The 9245-nt window shown below is 43.5% G+C and overlaps 1 protein-coding gene across 1 annotated transcript in view; it reads right to left on the reverse strand.

The window, feature by feature from the left end:
* IDS (iduronate 2-sulfatase) overlaps positions 1-8903 on the reverse strand; it is a 71337-nt gene extending 62434 nt beyond the window's left edge. Inside the window, exon 1 of the mRNA XM_029607753.1 lies at positions 8550-8903. The gene's annotated coding sequence lies outside the window, so the exon portion shown is untranslated. The remainder of the gene's footprint in view (positions 1-8549) is intronic.
* Positions 8904-9245: the final 342 nt, after the last annotated feature.

Raw genomic sequence — 9245 nt, forward strand, 5'->3', positions numbered from 1 at the left:
CTGGTGACCGCCACTGCAAAAAGGATTCTTTTTTTTTCCCCACACACAAAGGACCTTGCGCTTAAGCATCCGAAGCCCCCATTTACGGATTTGCAAGGTGGGGAAGGAGCCAAAAAGAACTAATTGCGGTCCCAAAGTCAAAATAACTGACAATAAGCCGGACAGACAGTGCAATAGGCGGCCCCAGAACCTCCGTATTAGATAACATCCCCAAAGCATATGAAGTAGGGGGCCCGTTTCCCGTTCACATTTCTCACAACAAACAGAGCCGCCCTGGCAGGAGGAATATAGGCGCGCCACAAAACGTTAAATTGCAATTCCCAGAGATACCAGTGCTAAAAAATATGAGTTAAGTCTTCAGAGCTTTAACACACCTCACTAGCTAATGCCTTCATTAGCATGGGCTTGCGTGGAGAGAAGCTAATTTGTTTGCACATTTTTTGTGCACTAAAATTTGTATTAAATGTGCAGGAATCTGAGTGAACCTGTGCGCGCAGCACGGCGGGCTCTTAAGTGCTTGGAAACGTCTTCCACCTGGCTGCTCCCACCCTTCTCAGAATCCCTCTCCTGACTGCTTTAAGTTATCACTCACTGGGGTAGCAGGATGATCAGAGTCCCACACCTAAAACTATACAGAGTCTGTTCACTGTCTGATTTAATCAGTTTCATTTTGTTTACCTCTCTGTAGGATGCCTAAGGAGAGCTAGGACAGGTTTATGACAGACTGCAGATTTAAAATTAAAAAAAAAAAACAACCCACTTCTGGGATTGATTCTGCTGACACACAGACAAAAGGCTCAGCTAAGGTTGAAACCTTGACAATTAGCGCCATTCATTGCTCACAAGTTTCAAATTTGTGCTAATTCAGCCCTTTGTGTCTGTCCCCGTCTGTCTGATACATGGGCACGTATTATTCTGCTGACAGCCTGAAACAGCTGGCAGCCTACAGACGTAAGTAAAGACAGAGCAGGCAGCAAAAGTCACTGCTGCATTCGAGAAAAAAAACAAATTATTTGCCTGCAGTTTGTTTACTCAAGCAGATGTGCAGGTCATCTCCCAGGGCCGGCGATGCCATCATGAGGTGACTGGGACTGGACCTTGCTCTCTCTCCTCCTCCTGCAAGTCGGGGAAGCACCCGGTCTAGGAGAACTCGACAAACGAGCTGAAAGGGAGATTTGCTATAAACTCAGGGCCTGATCATCATGCAAGGCCTTTTAGTGCACCCAAATGTGCAAAAAAAAATAACCTCGCACACAGAAAAAGAATGATACTAATACAAAAGATAGGAAACTAACGAACAAAGTCATAAGGGGAAGTCACAGAAACAATAAACAGCAGAAGAGATATCTAGAAGAATCTAGTTACCATGGCTGTGTAAGGGATGTTTAAAAAAATAAACCATTTATCTTTCAAAAATGAGACAAAATTCAGAAAGGAATTAATCATTTTATGTTTCAGCTGGTAACTGAATTATTGAAAAAAAAATTGGTAGCAGTGCAATTTTTAAGTTTCACCTCTAAATGTACTTCATGTTGCTGTTAGCATTAAGTGATGGCTTATTTGAAACTTCATTTTTACTCTGCTGTGGCTTGAAACCTTGGTACAGGAGCAAAAGAAGTATTGATTCTGTCATTTCTCTGCACAGCACATGAATCACCAGCGGGCAATCCGTGTCTGAGTGCCAAACCCATCATCTGATCGATATACCGCCTTTCTCTTTCAATAGATGGAAGCAAACAAGTCTCTTATTTATGATGTATACACCACCGCGGCAAATGTTTTAATCTGACAGTCGCATTTATCTCATCTGAGCTGTAATTGCATGCTTGCAGCAGGTTGCGGCAGTCCTTATTCGAAATGATTTTCAGGTGGCAGTTTTGATCAGTTCAATCTGCCGTTTGCTGCATGGAGCTTGAGGAATTCCGCTTTGCAGCCAAGTGCAATCTACTATTTAGCCAGAGTTTATTCGTTAATATATTTATATGTTAAGGGGTTCCATTTTCAGTGGCCCTTATTATTTGCAACACAGGTTAAAAGCATCTGCTCTTTCACCTGCTATTCGGGAGGGCGGCCAAGAGGGCACTTCTGAAAACGTCAAGCGCGTGCCTTCTGACCTCAACACACCTTCCGGAACCCGAGGGGGCTGTGGATGCCACATCCACGGCGGGCCCCAGTTCCGGCTGACCCCATCTGGGAATCAGGACGCAGATCCTCCAGACGGCAACGCTGCCCCCCGAGCCACGAAGACTTCCCTTTGCTAAATCCATCTTGGCTATTCCACATTAAGCCATGTCCTATCCACACAGCCAGAATTTTGTTTTTAAAAATGGCTTCTACCATTTTGACTGGCACCGACGTCAAGCTCACTGGTCAGATCACGCCTGGAGCCTATTTTTTTGTAAAAACTGGCATTATGTTGGCCACCCCAGTCTTCAGGTATTGTGGCTGTTTGTAATGAAATAGGTTACAGATTACTAGTAACAGATCTACAATTTCATATTAGAGTTCTTTCCGCTTGCTGTGGTGAATATCATGCAGTCCTGGTGATTTTGTTACTCGTTAGTTTAGCAGTTTGGTCTATTACATCTTCCATTTTCAAAGTGATTTACTTCAGTTCCTCTGAATCATCACCATCAAAGAGTATTTGAAGGGGGGGATTGATAAGCTATTTGACCTGAGGTTGCATCCCTCTATTCAGTGGATCTATAATAGCAGAGCACTACTTTCAGAAGCCAAGCACTACCAGACTAATAGTAAACATGTTTATGAGAACGGAGACTAGAAGGCCATAAGGAGCCTAAGACAAGGTCTTCAAGATTAGTCAAGAATGTATGAACTTCTTATCAGTAACAAGATGTGCTGTGCCAGCTTGCAGAAATAACCGAAATCAAGGTTGGAGGCATCTTTGCACAACCAAACCCCTGCATACTGCCTCCTTTGTGTAGAAACAGTATTTAAGTCTTGCTGAATGTACATGTAATAGATTTCAGAATGCTACTCACAGCCTTTTCCCTTTGAAAGCATTAGGCATTGTACTGATATGGAGTCTGGTATATTTTGTCCATGGGCTAGAGGAAGTAGCTGCAGCCCCCACATATTTCAGGCATGGGTATCCCCCCAACTCTCTCCTGGATAAAAACCAAAATAAGGAATTTGTTCATTTTTCTGCTAGGAGCGCCCTTGGTATGGAACCTAAAGTGACTGACTGGGTTAGAAACTGGCTGAGTGTGAGGTGACAAAAGGTAGTGGTGTGCCCTGGACCGGTTCCTTTCAACATTTTTAAGGGCAACATAACAGGATTGATGATACCAAAATATGCAACAGGGTAGAGAGCCAGAAAGGTGTGGAAAATATGAGAGGGGATCTAGCGAAGCTCAAGAAATGATCTAGAGGCTGGCAACTAAGATTTACTGCTAAAAATGCAGAGTGATATATTTAGGCTGCAAAACCCCAAAGGAGAAGTACAGTATTGGAGGTGAAATTCTTCTAAGCACAAAAGAGGAGTGGGATCTGGGGGATGATTGTATCTGATGATCTTAAGGTGGCCAAACAGGTGGATAAAGCAATGGCAAAAACCAGAAAGCTGCTTGGCTGCAGAGGGAGAGGAACGGTCAGCAGAAAAAGGGAGGTGATACTGCCCCTGTATAGGACCCTGGTGAGACCTCTGGAGACCGCACTTTCCCAAGGATAGAAACAGGATGGAGTTGGATCAGAGACTGTCTACTAAAATGATCAGTGGACTTTGTTCTAAAGCATATGAGGATAGCCTTACAGATATCAACATGTATACCCTAGAGCAGTGGTCCCCAAACCTGTCCTGGAGGGCCACCAGCTAGTCGGGTTTTCAGGATATCCACAATGAATACGCATGAGAGAAAATTTGCATGTTATGGAGGCAGTGCATGCAAATTTTCTCTCATGCATATTCATTGAGGATATCCCAAAAACCCGACTGGCTGGTGGCCCTCCAGGACAGGTTTGGGGACCACCGCCCTAGAGGAAAGGTGAGAATGGGAGAGATATGATAGAGACATTTGAATATCTCAAAAGTATTCATGCACAGGAGGCGAGCCTCTTTCAACGGAAAGGAGGCTCTAGATTTGGAAGCAGTGCATGCAAATCTTTCTCATGCATATTCAATGTAGATATTCTGAAAACCTGGCCTGTTTGTGGCACTCGAGGACTGGAGTTCTCCATCACTGCTCTGGAACCAAGGGTCACGGGATGAGACTGAAAGGAAGTGGACTCTGGAGTAATCTTAATATTTCTTTACAGAGAGGGTAGTGGATGCATGGAACGGCCTCCCAGTGCAGATGGGGGGAGGCAAAAATGTTATCTGAATTCAAGAAAACATGGAACAAATGCAGGGGATCGCTGAGGGAATGATGGGAATTGTAAGGGTTAAGATAAATTAAACAAATGGGCAGACTAAATGGGCCATACGGTCTTTTTCTGCCATCATGTTTCTAACTTTCTGTCCTCACTGAGTGCCCCCTTTACCCCTCGGTCATCTAACGCAGTGGCCCCCAACCCTGCCCTGGGGGGCCCCCAGGACAGGGTTGGGGACCACTGAGGTAATGGTTCTGCTGACTCCCTCCCAGGCTTTATTCTTCGAATGCCGTGGCAGATTTTTTTTTTTTTTAATATTATGCCTTTATGGCAAGCTTCTTTTAAAGTTTCTTCTTGGCTTGTCTTATTAATGCTTCACTTCTAACATGCCAGTGCTTATGCACTTTCCTATTTTTCTCATTTGGATCTGCTTTCCTTGTTTTGAATAATGTCTTTTTGGCTTTCATTGTCTATTTCGCTTCTCCATTTAACTACGCTGGCAATGATTTTGTCTTTTTTTTTTATTGTATAGAATACATTTTACCTGAGCTTCCAATATGCTGTTTTTTAAACAATCACACCACACCTCATACAAACTTTTAAATCTTTATAACCACTCTTTCAGGTCTTTTACCAACTCATTTTCTCATGTTATCAATCTTCCTTTTTAAAGTTAAATGCTTCTGCAGTAGTTTTCCTTAATGTATAATTAATACATTAAGGTGTCCCATTGGTTATCCTTCTTCCACTATGTCTATATCTTCATATAATGACATACATTCTAGCTCTTCAATCTTTTTAGACTTCAATCATTTGCATACAATTTAGGGCTTGTTATGTATTTGTATTAACAACCTGCATACTTGCAGTTGATACAGGTAAGCTGGAATCCTTCATATCATGACCACGACCCTATTCATGCTCGCCCGATCCTACTCATGAGCCCACTATTCCCACCTCTCCTTCCTTCCTTTACCCCTCCTCCTCCTCCTCCCCACCCACCCCTAGGCTCCCTTCCCCCCTCCACCAAATACCCCTCTCCTTTCTCTCTCCTCCGAGTACTCTATGTACTTTATCAATACTTGGACATTATCTATATTTGTATTAACTATAATTATCTTCATTTAACTATGGTTTTCTGTTAACCTATTTATACAGCATAACCTTCGTCTCCCGCACACCCTAACCCCACCCCCTCCCCTCCCTCCTCTCCCCCTCCCTAGTTTATCTTATCAGGTTCATTGTAAAGCCCTGTTGGCTAATTATTGTTCCACGGAAACCGATGTTATGTTTTCTTAACGAATGTCGGTATACAAAAACCTCTCAAATAAATAAATAAATAAATATTTGTTTGCTTTTTATTGAATTCCGCCTGGGCTCCCTCAGCCTGTACTACAGTCTCTCCTTTGGGATAGTCTCTAACTTCTCTGAATTTGCCAGTATCCTTTGAAGATATCTCACTCTGAATCGTGCGCTCTTGAGCGACTGTCAGTTATCCACCGTAATCTAATTGTAAAACTCCCCTTTTTAAATGTTCACGCCAGCAGCTGGGTTCTACACCTTGGTTAAGGAAGAGACCAAGCTGTCAGACTAGGCTCCCACTTCCGCAAAATGTTCCCCAGGTGCTAACAAAATTAAAGCTCTCTTCCCTGCACCATTGTCTCATCCACACATTGAGACTCTGGAATTCAGCCTGGCTCTGGGGTCCTGCACTTTAACGGGAAGCATTTCTGAGAATGAAATCTTGAAGGTTCTGGATTTTAGTTTTACACCTAAAAGCATAAATTTGGCTTCCAGAACTTCTTGGCTGCATCTTTGTTTCATGTAATGCCATCAGGCAAGTTTCTTTTTGTTCTATGTAAACCGGTTTGATTTGCATCTAATGTAGGAAGATCGGTATAAAAAAAACAAAAAATAAATAAATAAATACATCTTCCTGTGTCGTTGGTACCCATATATACCATGATAGCCAGCTCTTCCCCAGCACTCTCTAAAATCCTATCTAGGTGATATTTGAGGTCTGCCACTTTCACACCAATTACCAAGCAATCCTCACACTCACCAGCCATCTATATTTCTGATGACTGAATTGCCAACTACAACCGCCATCCTAAACCTTCCCTCCAGGGCACATGTTCCTGGAGACATTTCCTTGGTGTGAAAGGATAATGTACCACCTGTAGGGTCACACCAAGATGGTGCTCTCCTTCATATCACCTTGATCCTCCAAAGCAGCACAGGGGCTGCCAGATAGGAGATGGAACAGCTATACTGTATCCCTCTGTCTGCCACTTTAGCTTCCTGAGACTGGACTAATTCAGTGCGGGCAAGGGTGGCGAAATCCAGTAATACATGACTAATTCTTTTTAAAAGCACAGGATGCAAATGCAATGATGTCAAATGTTTCTCTTCTTTGCACTAATTTTCCCCCTTCTCCCTCCACATATCATTCTTTTTCAGTTACTCCACTGCATGTTCTTTAAAACATAAAGGTCATTTATCCCCTTCACTAATCTCCCTCTTAAAGTGATCCTCTTTTTTTTTTTATTGGCCACCTTTTGCTTCTTTTGTATAAAAACAGTAGCGCTGTCCAGGGTCCACCCAAGCTGTCAAGTGTTCCATTTTCAGGAGGAAAGCATTAAGCCAGATCTGGCCTTGCATAACCCTTTGAACAATGGCCCTGATTTCCAACAGAAGAAATAGGACTACTGAGCAATGAAGTTTGCGATGTCAGTAGGTGTGTTAGACATTGAATGCTTCCCAGGGAGCAGTGTCATGAGTTTAACAAAACTCCTGTGCCCTCGTGGTTCAGAGGTCCTCAAGCCTAAGATTCCATGAGAAAGGTTCTTCAGGTCTTTCCCTCCAAGGAGTGAAGCTCTTCTTCAGGGTGTCTCTTTGTGTAAGAGAGGTGCAGGTGGAGGGTGGTTTCTGCAAAAGGGAGAGGACTGCCAGTCCCTGCTTCTATCCTGGGAAGATGGCTGGGGTCCAAGATCAGGGCGCCCATGCCTTCAGGATTGGAGAGGTCCTGTCTTAGGAGTCCCAGACGGATTCCTGGGTTCTGGCTGAGGATTTCCAAGTTTTCTGGAACATCTACATCAGAAGCATTGCTTCAGAGGTTGGAGAAAGAGGATTGGCCTTTATGGGAGCTTAGATGGAAAACTGCCTAGGAAGGTCCTGGGAGTTACACACTGAAAAAAAAAAAAGAATCACCCAGAGACTCATCTGGAAAAGAAAGAGGAGAACTTATATCTTGAGAAACAGGTACCAGAGGATGTACACATAAAGGGTGCCTTACCCAGAGAGCTTACCTGCTCATTTGTGCCAAATTGTGTTTAAAGTCTGACTCCTTCCCCTCCCCCCCCCCCCCCCATCCCACTGTGAAGGAAGGACCCAAGAGCAATGTTTCTGCTCTGGCCCATGACGTTCCTTGTGAGTTCCTGCATACTGGGTTGGGGCAAATACTCCACATATATAAAACAGAATAGCAAAATGTCTTCATCCTCCAAAAAATGGGTAGCTCTCTTACTACAGACCTTATTTTTCACTTCATCATTTCTATGAGCAGACCTGAGATCATTTCTAGATGATTTTGTTTCATAGCCAAGTGTGTTTTTTGTGTAATCCCCTAGAATGAACAGAAATAAAGGTTCAGAGCACGATGAACAAAATGATAAAGGGGATGAGATGGCTCTCCTATGAGGAAAGGTTATAGAGATTATGGCTATTCATCTTGGAGAAAAGATGGCTGGGGTGGTGGGGATATGATAGAGATCTATGAGGATTAGATTGGGTAAATGTGAATCAGTTGTTTACTCTTTCAGATAATATACAATAACTAGGGAGCACTTTGTGAAGTTAGCAAATAGCACATTTAAAACAAATTGGAGGCAATTCTTTTTCACTAAACACACAATTAAGCTCTGGAATTCATTCCCAGAGGATGTGGTTAAGGCAGTTAGCTTAGCTGGGTTTAAAAAAGGTTTGGGCAAGTTTCTGGAGAAGTCTATAAACTATTAACCAAATTTATTTTGGGACCAGCTACTGCTTATTACTGGCATTATTGGTATGGGATTTATTTAATGTTTGAGTACTTGCCAAGTACTCGTATCCTGGATTGGCCACTATTGAAAACAGCATGCTGGGCTTGATGGACCCTCAATCTGATCTAATATAGCAACTTATGTTCTTATACGCCAATAAACAAAAGTATTAGGCAATACCTGTTATTTGAACTCTCAATACACTTCTTGACTAGTTTTCGGGATGCTAACAGTTCCTTCCTCGAGCCAAAGAACAGGTAAAAGAAAATGGTAGAGATGCCAAAAAATAAAATGAATCACAGATCAGAGGTGCAGCCTTGACGAATGGAGCTATGCTCAGAAGTTTCAAAATCGTGCTAATTCATCTACTTAGTCGGTGTATTTGTTATTACATGTCCAAACAGGCACACTTCTCCTGGTATATATTACAATTCTGGCATAAACGATTCATTTAAAACCAGGGTACTCCTTTCTCCTCTTGTCAGGCCACACAATGGGCGATTTACATTTTTCAATAAAAAAGTTAAAACAAGCAGCGGCCTTGATGCAACCTGGCTTTTTGCAAACAAACTACAACGATAATTTCCGCGCAAGCGCGAGAACAGAATGACAGTGTGGTTATTGCTTCTGCGCAGGCGTGCGGGATAGAACGGAGCTCGTGGAAGCGGCGCGCACGTACGGTTTCTGCGTAGGCGTGTGGACCGAGACAAGAGGGAGTGAACGTGTGGTTTCTGCGCAGGCGCCCGGGGCAGGGCGCCGGGGGAGGTGGAGGTAAGCGTATGGTTTCTGCGCAGGCGCCCGGGGCAGGTGGGGGGGGCGTAAGAGTATGGTTTCTGCGCAGGCGCCCGGGGCAGGTGGGGGGGTAAGCGTATGGTT

This window comes from Rhinatrema bivittatum, chromosome 6 (genome assembly GCF_901001135.1).
Source record: "Rhinatrema bivittatum chromosome 6, aRhiBiv1.1, whole genome shotgun sequence".
Lineage (NCBI taxonomy): Eukaryota > Metazoa > Chordata > Amphibia > Gymnophiona > Rhinatrematidae > Rhinatrema > Rhinatrema bivittatum.